Consider the following 11,467-nt stretch of genomic DNA (forward strand, 5'->3'; position numbering starts at 1 on the left):
GTGTCTGTTCCTAGGGCCGGAATTTTGAAAACCCTGCGAACTTTATAGGTACTAAAGATTACCGAAATACATCTGAACCATTAAGTGTAGGTAGCACTGAGCACACAACAAACCCTAATGATAGTCCTGCCGAATGAGTAATGAATCAATTAGAAAATGGGTGATGAGGGGTGGCTGCATGAGTGTTGAGGACTTATCTCAGGATAAATTGGGTTGGCTTAGTGGGTGCTGCACCCCTGAGCCCTGAACGAACTGGGAAGGTAGGCACGGCGGCGCCCCCGGGCAGCGGTGACGCTGTTGGGCGAGCGGCTCCTGACCTCCTGTTAGTCCGGCGAGACGGCACACTTGTTCCTTCTCATCCTAACACAAGATTTTAAAACGTGCACGGTATGTTCCTAGAATCCTCTTTTCTATCTGGGGCGGTGGGTTTTTTTGAACATGGTGTCGACTAATTTGGAAATTTGGATTGCTATATTTGGATAAAAGGTACTACCAGGACGATGATCAACACTGACGTGAAGGAGGAAGTTATTTCTAGATTTGGATAGGGTATACATTGTGTTCTCATATTATTTTTCCTGCAGTGCATTATTTGCTCTATCATAGCACATGTACTCAAGATACTCGGCCTTGGCATAATTGAATACACCAGTTTAATGGTCACAGTGAAGACAAGCCATGGATATAAGTTCCGAGTTGGGTTCATGAACCAAGAAGATCGCTGCTTTTTTTATGGCCGAACTTGGATAAACTTTCTCAAGTGTTACAGACTGAAAGTTGGCGCACGAATATTGATGGAAATAGCAGAACATGGTCTCATCTTCACTGTGGTCTTCCACCCTGACGTCGTTCCAATTGTTCATCCATGTTAGTTTTATATCTGGTTCTTGCTTGTTGCCTCGATTACTTCTTAATCAACCTATTCTGTCTAACTAATCACAATTTAACTTTAGAAGTAGCAATGAGTCTCTCACAAAGATGCTACTTCTAACTAATGTTTTCTTATAATTGGTGGCATGTGTAGGTTTTTTCAGAGTTAAGCAGGCAGCTCGTTTGTTATTCTGTAACAACTTGGCTGTGATTGATGGCACTGAAGTTGACTGGGGCGACATCCACAAGTTCCTACACTTTATTGATTGTCTTGAAGTCCTTGTGGGGCATTTCAGTGGTGGATGGCCACGTGGGATATGTGTGCTACTGCTGCACTCGTTGAACAGGTCCAACTGTGTCGAGAAACTTATGGTACGAGCTGTTTTTTATTATATATGTTGTTCATAAACTATTGCTTATACACAGTTTTACAGCTGCGATCTTCTTGAAACAAAAACTGCCCAGTTCTATTGTTCCTATACAGATGCCTGACCATGGTCGGATTAGACTTGCGCTTGGTCACAACATGATGTTTATGTCGACCTACTCCATTCCCCTTGGAGGTGAAAAGATACTTATTCATGGATGGTCTCAAATAATGAAGGCCCCTCCATCTTGGAGAATAGGACAGAAGATTATGTTCCTGCTTTTCCATGGCTCTAAAGCGAATATGCTGTTTATTGACCACATTGCGAGATGAAGCCGCTTTCAGAAGGTTGTGGATGCGCGGGGTGGCGCCTGGGCCTTGTCCTGGGGCTTGGCACCCTCACCCTTGGTTAACTGTAGGCAAAGTAGCACTGTTCGAGGTGTGCTTTGTACGATTGAACCTGTATAAGTACTCATACTGCTTTCAGCTATGGTTGTTAAGTGCCCCAGCTGGTTTCAGTAAAGGTTGTTAAGTACTCCTGCTACTTTTATAGTCTGTCGTGTTTCTTCAGTCCTGTCTTCCTCCAGCCGCCAAAACCAAACCAGCGCCAGCGGGGCCACCTGCTTCCGCGTCCCATGGCTGGCTGCGCCTCAGTGCACGCATCGCCGCCCCACCATCTCCTAAATCGTTAACACCGACGTCTGAGGCCTCGCCGTCGTCCTCCGCGCGCTTTGGTGTGCTCGCCGCGGCGCCGCCCTCTCGCATTGTCAACATGGTAAACAAACAACAGGAATCAACAGAAGTACGTGGAGAGGATGACAGTACGGGCCCACCATGTCAGCGTAAGGAAAAATAAAATGCTTCCTCCTAGTGTTTTCCTAACATCTGGGACCCACGACATTGTGAGCGTATATAGTCAATAGACAAGAGAACATCACAAGATCGGCTGACACCTAGGACGTAGCTGCTCGAGCAGTATATTTTTGTTATTGTTGAGACGGAGCTGGGTTTGGACTGGGCTGTGGCCTGTCTAGCCCAGGCTTATATTTTATGTTCACCATGTGACCAACCCAGCTATTTTTACTTTGTGAAAAACAGCCCAGTTTATTTTTTCTAAAGAATACCCAATCCAGGCCTATTTATTTTTCTACGCCATGATGGGCTGCAACTCTTTTAAGATGCCTGCAAATCTTGAAAGTAATATGAAATTGGTTGTAAATATAAAAACAGATGACAAATTGGCAATTACTTTATAATTTCTAAATTTTTTCACATTTTTTGATTCCTATTTCACTGGGCATTAACCTAATTTAAATATATCTTCAAAGTACTTTAAATCTGACTCGACATTTCGGTATTAAAAATAGTTTGGAACCCATAGAAATATGCAAAATTGGCCCTGGCCAACCAAAAAAACGGACTACAATAAATTGCATAAGAAGTCGCAATGAGCTATATAAAATTATTTAAAAAAGAGTTAATGGTCTGACTTATGGGCCTATTATGTTAACGCGTATGCAAGATTTTTTTAGTTATTATATACGTCAACAAACGATTTTGGCAGACGTAACCGTTGGATGTCAATCCAACGGCCGCCGTGTTTCTTCAATCTCTGATCTTCTTGCTTCAGCTGCCAAATCCAGCGACAGCGGGACCGCCTGCTCCCGCCTCTCGTGCAGGCCTCACCGCCCCCTACTACTCCCACCGCTGGCTAGGGCATCTGAGGGAGTCCTGGGTTAGGGGGTCTCCGGATAGCCGGACTATATCCTTTGGCCGGACTGTTGGACTATGAAGATACGAGATTGAAGACTTCGTCTTGTGTCCGGATGGGACTCTCCTTGGCATGGAAGGCAAGCTAGGAAATACGGATATGTATATATCCTCCTTTGTAACCGACCTTGTGTAACCCTAGCCCCCTCCGGTGTCTATATAAACCAGAGGGTTTTAGTCCGTAGGACAAGATACAATCATACCATAGGCTAGCTTCTAGGGTTTAGCCTCTCCGATCTCGTGGTAGATCAACTCTTGTACTACTCATATTATCAAGAATAATCAAGCAGGATGTAGGGTTTTACCTCTATCAAGAGGGCCCGAACTTGGGTAAAACATCGTGTCCCCTACCTCCTGTTACCATCCGCCTTAGACGCACAGTTCAGGACCCCCTACCCGAGATCCGCCGGTTTTGACACTGACATTGGTGCTTTCATTGAGAGTTCCTCTGTGTCGTCATCGTTAGGCTTGATGGCTCCTTCAATCATCGATAGTGATGCAGTCCAGGGTGAGACTTTTCTCCCCGGACAGATCTTTGTATTCGGCGGCTTCGCACCGCGGGCCAACTCGCTTGGCCATTTGGAGCAGATCGAGAGTTACGCCCCTGGCCACCAGGTCAGGTTTGGAAGCTTAAAGTACACGACCGATATCCGCGGAGACTTGATCTTCGACGGATTCGAGCCCCTGCCTAGTGCGCCACATGGTCACGATGAGCATGATTTAGCTCTACCATCGGACAGTGTTCAGGAGATCGCACCGGCAGCCGCTCCGACCCTCAATTCGGAACCAGTTGCGCTATCCATGGACGGGTGGATAGACCCCTTCACGGAGGCCGTATCCTCAGCGGCGATCGAGCCGAGTATCGACCTTACCCTTTCACGAGAGCCGTGATGCCAAGCTGTCGGATCCTTCTCCGGCCACGGACTCCGAACCGCCTGCGCCCGTGCCTATCGAATCCGACTGGGCGCCGATCATGGAGTTTACCTTCACGGATATCTTTCAGCACTCGCCCTTCGGCGACATACTGAACTCATTAAGGTCTCTCTCCTTGTCAGGAGAGTCCTGGCCGAACTATGTCCGGCAGGATTGGGATGCGGATGACGAAGAAATTCGCCGCCCACCCACCACCCACTTAGTAGCCACTGTCGACGATTTGACCGACATGCTCGACTTCGACTCCGAAGACATCGACGGTATGGACGACGAAGGAGGAGACGAACAGGAACCACTGCCCACAGGGAACTGGACGCCCACTTCATCATATGACGTATACATGGTGGACACACCCAAAGAAAACGGCGACGAGGAACGGAAGGACGCAACGAAGGGTTGTTCCCTCGAGAAGCAGTCAAAGCGGCGGCATAAGCGCCGCTCCAAATCCCGCCTTGGCAGAAACAACGATCATATAGACCCAACGTTAGAGCAGGGTGAACCATCGCCCGACCACGGCAACATGGAGAATCAAACCGAACAACCGCACTCCGTCGAAGATAACTGTCCGGATGACATCACACTGGACAGGCACCCGGAGCAACAGAACGCCCATGAAAGGCTTGTTGCCACTGCGAGGAGTCTGAAAAAGCAAAAGCAAAGGCTCACGGATGCACAAGACACACTCAGAATCAGATGGAGTGAAGTACTCAACACTGCAGCGAAGTACGGCGATAATCGCCACACCAAGAGCTACCCGAAGCGAAAGTTGCCACCTGAATTCGATGAGGAGGCCTTAGATCCCCCACAGTTAAAAACAAAATGGCCATCCGGTCGGATAGACGACCTCGTGACCAACATAGAGCGGCAAAGGACGCCGCACATAAGCCAGTACGCGATCCACGCGAGGGCTCGCATCAAAAGGATGGCGCAACCAGATCCATATACGGGCCACGCAAGTGCGCTCTAGCTTGCAATGCAGCACAACAAACATCCGAACACCACGGTACACCAAAATACAGGGGTGCCGCGCACCCCCTATGTTTCACCGATGAGGTGCTGGACCATGAATTTCCAGAGGGATTCAAACCCGTAAACATAGAGGCGTACGACGGAACGACAGACCCTGGGGTCTGGATTGAGGACTACATCCTCTATATCCATATGGCTCGAGGAGACGATCTCCACGCCATCAAGTACTTACCCCTCAAGCTCAAAGGGCCAGCTCGGCACTGGCTTAAAAGCCTCCCCGAAAACTCCGTTGGAAGCTGGGAAGAGCTCGAAGACGCCTTTCGGGCAAATTTTCAAGGGACCTATGTCCGACCACCGGATGCAGACGATTTAAGTCATATAACTCAACAGCCCAGAGAGTCAGCCCGAAAGCTTTGGAACAGGTTCCTCACTAAAAAGAACCAAATAGTCGACTGTTCGGACGCTGAAGCCTTAGCAGCTTTCAAGCACAGCGTTCGAGACGAATGGCTTGCCAGACACCTCGGCCAAGAAAAGCCGAGAACAATGGCAACATTAACAAGCCTAATGGCCCTGGTGCGAGGACAGCTGGTTAGCCCGATGCAGCACCAGCGACCCAAGTACATCCGAAGTTAGGGACAGAAATGGGAAGTTGCGACGTAGCAAAAACAAGCGCCAGAATAAAGAAGACAATCCGAAGAGCACGACGGTAAACGCCGGATTCAGAAGCTCTCGGCCAGGTCAGCAAAAGCTGCCCTCCAAAGGCAACGGAGACGAACTATCCAGCTTGAACAAGATCTGGACAAACTATGTCAGATCCACAGCACCCCCGATAAACCTGCAAATCATACTCACAGAGAATGTTGGGTCTTCAAGCAGTCCGGCAAACTTAATGCCGAACACAAGGGGCAGGATACACCAAGCGAAGACGAGGACGAGCCTCGCAAGCAAAGCACTGGGGAACAGAAGAAATTCCCACCAGAAGTCAAAATAGTCAATGTGTTACACGTGATAAAGGGGAGAAACAAAGCGGCACTCCTACAGACACATGCCCCAGGGCCTATCACCGCGGAGTTCTGCCACTGGTCGTCCCGACCGATCACCTTTGACCATCAGGATTACTCGGCAAGTATCCGGCATGCAGGATGGGCTGCCTTGGTATTAGACCCAATAATTGACGGATACCACTTCACACGAGTCCTGATGGACGGCGGCAGTAGTTTAATCCTGATATATCAGGACAAAGTCCGCAACATGGGGATAGACCTAGCAACAATTAGCCATAGCAATACTACCTTTAAAGGAGTAACGCCAGGCCCAGAAGCCCATTGCACGGGCTCCCTGCTACTAGAGGTTATATTCGGCTTTCCCGATAACTTCCGCAGCGAAAAGTTAACCTTCCACATCGCTCCATTCCAAAGTGGCTATCAAGCACTACTCGGACGCGAAGCTTTCGCTCGCTTTAACGCAATACCGCGTTACGCTTCTCTCATGCTTAAGATGCCCAGTCCACGCGGCATCATTACAGTAGATGGAAATATTGAGCGCCCCTTGCGCATGGAAGACCGTGCGGCTGCCTTGGCACGGCCTCACCAACTAAAGCATCTGACAGGTCGTTAAGACCACAGACGCGGTTAGACGAGTCCGGCGCAGCTATATGTAATTGATACAGGTTTGATGGCTATACCCCTATTACAATACAAGGGGCTCAACGCGCGCAAACAAGTGGCAATTAGGCTCAACTTTACTCATCTTGAACTGTACATAGTTTCTTTAGTGTAACCTACCTTTTTGCACGACAACTTTTCAACTAAGTTCCTCTCTTTTACAGATGACCATCATGCTACACCCGTCTAGGATACGGCACAACAGAGACACAGGCGCAGACGTGCAGCAGGAACCCGTTCCAAGGATTCTTTTTAGATTAAGACCCTGCGTAAACCTTTTTTACTGTCTCTCGTTGATACACATCCCCCGGATTCTCAGTACAATTGAGAAGGATGGTGACGTATTGGCATGTGGCCACGTCAGAATATTGCACGTACCTGGACACCAGGGGCTTATTACAAAGGGCACTGCTTAAGCCCGGTTTCCACCATAAAGACCGAATACCTTAGGGATGTTTGGCGTCGCGAGTTTGGCCTTATATGCATCAGCTCCGAATCATGTATTTGGTCAAATGTTGGGTTTGCACGGCTCCTGTGTTTTGCTGCCTTACGTTCCGCTCTATCGGCTAAGGCGGCACCAGGAGAACTTATACGATTGTGCCCTGGTTCATCCGGACGAGCACCTCAATAGAGAAAGTCGAAAACCGACTGTCATGATATAGCGTGAGACTGGTCAACCACTCGATGACCTAGCGGAATCTTCTAGATTCCTCCGCTTTAACGAAGGGCCGTTTCCCAGCCAGGCATGTACGCGCCCCGAATTCGGATGAGTGCGGAGCCACCAGGGGCTATATAGTAGCCCCACTGTCAAACTCCTCTGGCTAAGTGAAAGTGTTAAAGCATTATAGTCCGGTTGCCTAGTTCGCTGCGCTATCACCTCCTTAATGGACCAAGACGTTGGATCAAGTGTGAACATGCGTCTTCTACGAACACCCCCGCATTATATGCGTGGGGGCTGAAGCCGACGACTGCAATCTTTCAGGTTATATACATATATACATAAACGGCCGCACAGGAGGCATCATAGCACTTTTGGGCAAAAGTATAAATATAGCCTTGATAAATTCAATAAAACATTGTTTTTACAATAGGAATACATGTCACTCAAACATAATATTCTTCGAGCACTGAGCCTCTATCGAACGAGCGCCTTCAAGAACTTCTTCAAAGTAGTGCTCGACAGCCACTCGGCCTATGGCCAAACCCTGTGCCGCAACAGTGGTGGCATCCATCTCCGCCCAGTATGTTTTGACACGGGCAAGGGCCATCTGCGAGCCTTCTATGCACGCCGACCTCTTTACAGCATCGATGCGTGGCACAGCGCCAAGGAATTGTTGCACTAAGCTAAAGTAGCTATTCGGCCTTGGCCCTCCTTGCCACAAATGATCCACAACGGACCTCATGGCCAGTCCGGATAATCTATGGAGCTCGGCCCACCCGGTCAATCGCTCATTCAGCAACAGCGGATGGACTGGAGCGTGAAACTGTGACCAGAACAGCTTCTCCACTTCAGGACCTTTCTGATCCTTGAAGTACTCGGTCACATCCACAGCACTTGCAGCCAAATCCATGTACTCATCCGCAGAACTCCATAGCTGGTCCAGCGGAGCATATTTCGGATCTCCGAACTTAGTCCGCAATAAGAAGGGCTTCCCAGAAACGATATCCGCAGCTTGATTCAGCTCCTCCTTCGTCGCTCTAATTTTGGAGCAGGCCTCCTTGGCAGCCACCCGGGCCTTCTCCAGGTCCGTCGCCTTCACCCAGTTTTCTTCTTCAAGAAGCCAGTAACGGTCAGCAGCATCTTTTAACTCCACGGCCATCTTGGCAAATTTTTCTTTGCCCCCGCAATGTGCGGCCTGTTCGGCCCTTAACTCTTCGACCACCTTTAAAGCAGCCGCATTACTACTCCTTGCTTGCTCCTTGGCTCGGGCAAGCTTCGCCCGAATGGTGTCCACGGTGGCAGCTCCATCTGCAGTCACAACATATTAAAGATACTAGCATCATGTTGCTCTTACTATGTGACATTCACCAGAAAAATCACCTACCCTGTGCCTCGTCAAGCCGCCTGTTAACAAGCACGATGTCGGCATCTGCCGCATCCAGTTGCCGCTTTAGTTCGGTAAACCCATTAGTCCGGCAAGCCACCGGAGCTTCAACCACCTACACATAAAGGTGATCTGGTTATTACCTGGGACTATGATCCTCTGTTTGCTGCCGTTCTCGACGACAACCAGAGTCTCGGGGGCTACTATCTGCATGGGCATACCTAACGTATGCGGTACTACTAAAGGAATACATTATCTTTACATACCTCGAAGCCTTTCAGCAGACTCATAAAAGCTTCATGCAAACCGCTTTCGGCGGAGGAAATCCTTTCAATTACCGTACCCATTGGCGTATGATGCACTTCCGAGACGACAGCTTTCCCTAGAAGATCCTTCAATGCGCCCGACCGCACACAGTACTGACCCTTGCTGTCGCTCCCCTCAGGAGCCGGATACTGGGGATGCCGGGCAGCCAATGGGTTATCCTCTGGCGATATTGGATCCGGAGATACCCTTCGCGACGACACTTCAAGGTCGGCCGCTTCTTGAGCTGGGGAGTCCGGGGGAGGCGTTTCGCTCTCCATCATCTCTGGAAGAAGATCCCCCGAAGATGAACTCTGTCGAGAAGGGCTGCGATCCGGACTACAATTTACAAGCATCGGTTATTGTCTTTGGAAGTAAGGTAGGATATCTTCACTATGAAGTACTTTTCTGATTACTTACAGCTCGGTAGAGGGCTGATCCCCGCGCGGACACTGTGCAGCAAGAATACCCTCTGAGGCAGAACCCTCTGGCGGAGATTTCTTCTCCCGTTTGGAAACCTTAGTTTCCGGATCTTCAGAGGTAGTACTCTTCCTTCCCCGGGGAGAGAGAATGTCAGATTCTTCCCCTTGGTTATCCTCCCTCGCGGAGGCGCTCATTCCCTCAATTCGAATAGGTAGTGATGGAGGCCCGCTTTCGCCCTCTTTATTCCCCCCTTCATCTTCCTTTGAGGGCACTAGACAAGGTGCTGTCTCGAGCATCTTTTCCAGCACCGGATTGTCCAAGCCTTCAGGAAGGGGGGCCGAACACCGGATCATCTTCGCCTTTGTTATCCAGTCCTGGTCAAAGAGCGATTCTTCAGAATGATGTCATGATAAATAAAAGGACAGTGTGTTCGGCCATGGGATTACTTACTTGGGCAGCGGTGCGGTTGCTGCTCAGGCCCACATCCTCGGTAGTGTCCGGACACTTTATTTGGGGTCTGAAGAACGATTTGTACGTCTCCTTGTGCGTCATGCCGAGGAAATTCTAAATAGTGCGCGGTCCTTCCGAGTTGAATTCCCACATGCGGAGGGGCCGGCGTTTGCAAGGCTGGACTCGACGAACCAGCATAACTTGCATTACAATAACTAGACTGAAATCTCCCTCGAAGAGATCTTGGATACGGCTCTGCAGTATTGGCACGTCCTTGGCTGGACCCCAGCTCAGCCCCCTGCTGACCCATGACATCAGTTGTGGTGGGGGGCCCGGGCGAAAGGTGGGGGCAGCTACCCACTTGGCACTTCGGGGAGCTGTGACGTAAAACCACTCTTGTTGCCACAATCCGGACACCTCTGGAAAGGAACCCTTTGGCCATGGAGCGTCAGCAATTTTGCTTATTAGAGCACCTCCGCACGCTGCGTACTACCCCTCGACCATCTTCGGCTTCACATCAAAGGTCTTGAGCCACAGGCCGAAGTGAGGGGTAATGCGGAGGAAGGCCTGACAAACGACAATAAAAGATAAGATGTGAAGAAGGGAATCTGGGCCAGATCGTGAAAATCCAGCCTGTAATAGAACATAAGATCCCTAACAAAGGGATCCAAAGCGAGGCCTAGTCCTCGAAGGAAGTGGGAGACGAACACAACGCTCTCGTTGGGTTCGGGAGTAGGGACGACCTGCCCTCGGGCGGGCAGCCTATGCGAAATTTCAGCGGTCAGATATCTGGCCTCCCTCAACATCTTGATATCCTCCTCCGTGACGGAGGAAGGCATCCACCAGCCTTAAAGGCTGGATCCGGACATGATTGAAGGTCCAAAGCACCTGGCCTGGGCTTTGGGTGTTAGAACTCGAGGCGGGGATGGATTCGATTGAGCACGGGAGGGGAAAAAGTAAAAGCCTTGTCCCTTTATAAAGAGGGTGAATATCAAGCGTCCTCCTCGTGGCCGTTTGGGACTTGCCTAAGATCTAGGAGTCCTAGGCACGGTTGGGTTACCCACGTCCGTATTAATGAGAGTCCTGTAATAAAGGGAACACGATCTCTGCTTTGACAAGACGTGTCAAGAAACCGCCTCGCGTTATGTGCGCGGCTGGTTAAAGAAAAATGGTTCAAATAATTACCGGGCCGTGGCGTGATGTCATGCTGCCAAAACGTGTCAGCAGATTAGATTTGTGGAAATGTTATTCTCTTTACGGTGGTATGTGGAACTTATTTTGCAGGGTCGGACACTATCCTTGTATTCAAACTCTTCCGTGGTGTATTCGGAGGAGGAACCCGCCTTGCAATGCCGAAGACAACACTGCGCGCCGGACTCATCATCATTGAAGCCTGGTTCAGGGGCTACTGAGGGAGTCCTGGATTAGGGGGTCTCCGGACAGCCGGACTTGGACTATGAAGATACGAGATTGAAGACTTCGTCCCGTGTCTGGACGGGACTCTCCTTGGTGTGGAAGGCAAGCTAGGCAATACGGATATGTATATCTCCTCCTTTGTAACTGACCTTGTGTAACCCTAGCCCCCTCCGGTGTCTATATAAACAGGAGGGTTTTAGTCCGTAGGACAAGATACAATCATACCATAAGCTAGCTTCTAGGGTTTAGCCTCTCCG

This window comes from Triticum urartu, chromosome 2A (genome assembly GCF_056163025.1).
Source record: "Triticum urartu cultivar PI428250 chromosome 2A, HENAU_Tu73, whole genome shotgun sequence".
Taxonomy (NCBI): Eukaryota; Viridiplantae; Streptophyta; class Magnoliopsida; order Poales; family Poaceae; genus Triticum; species Triticum urartu.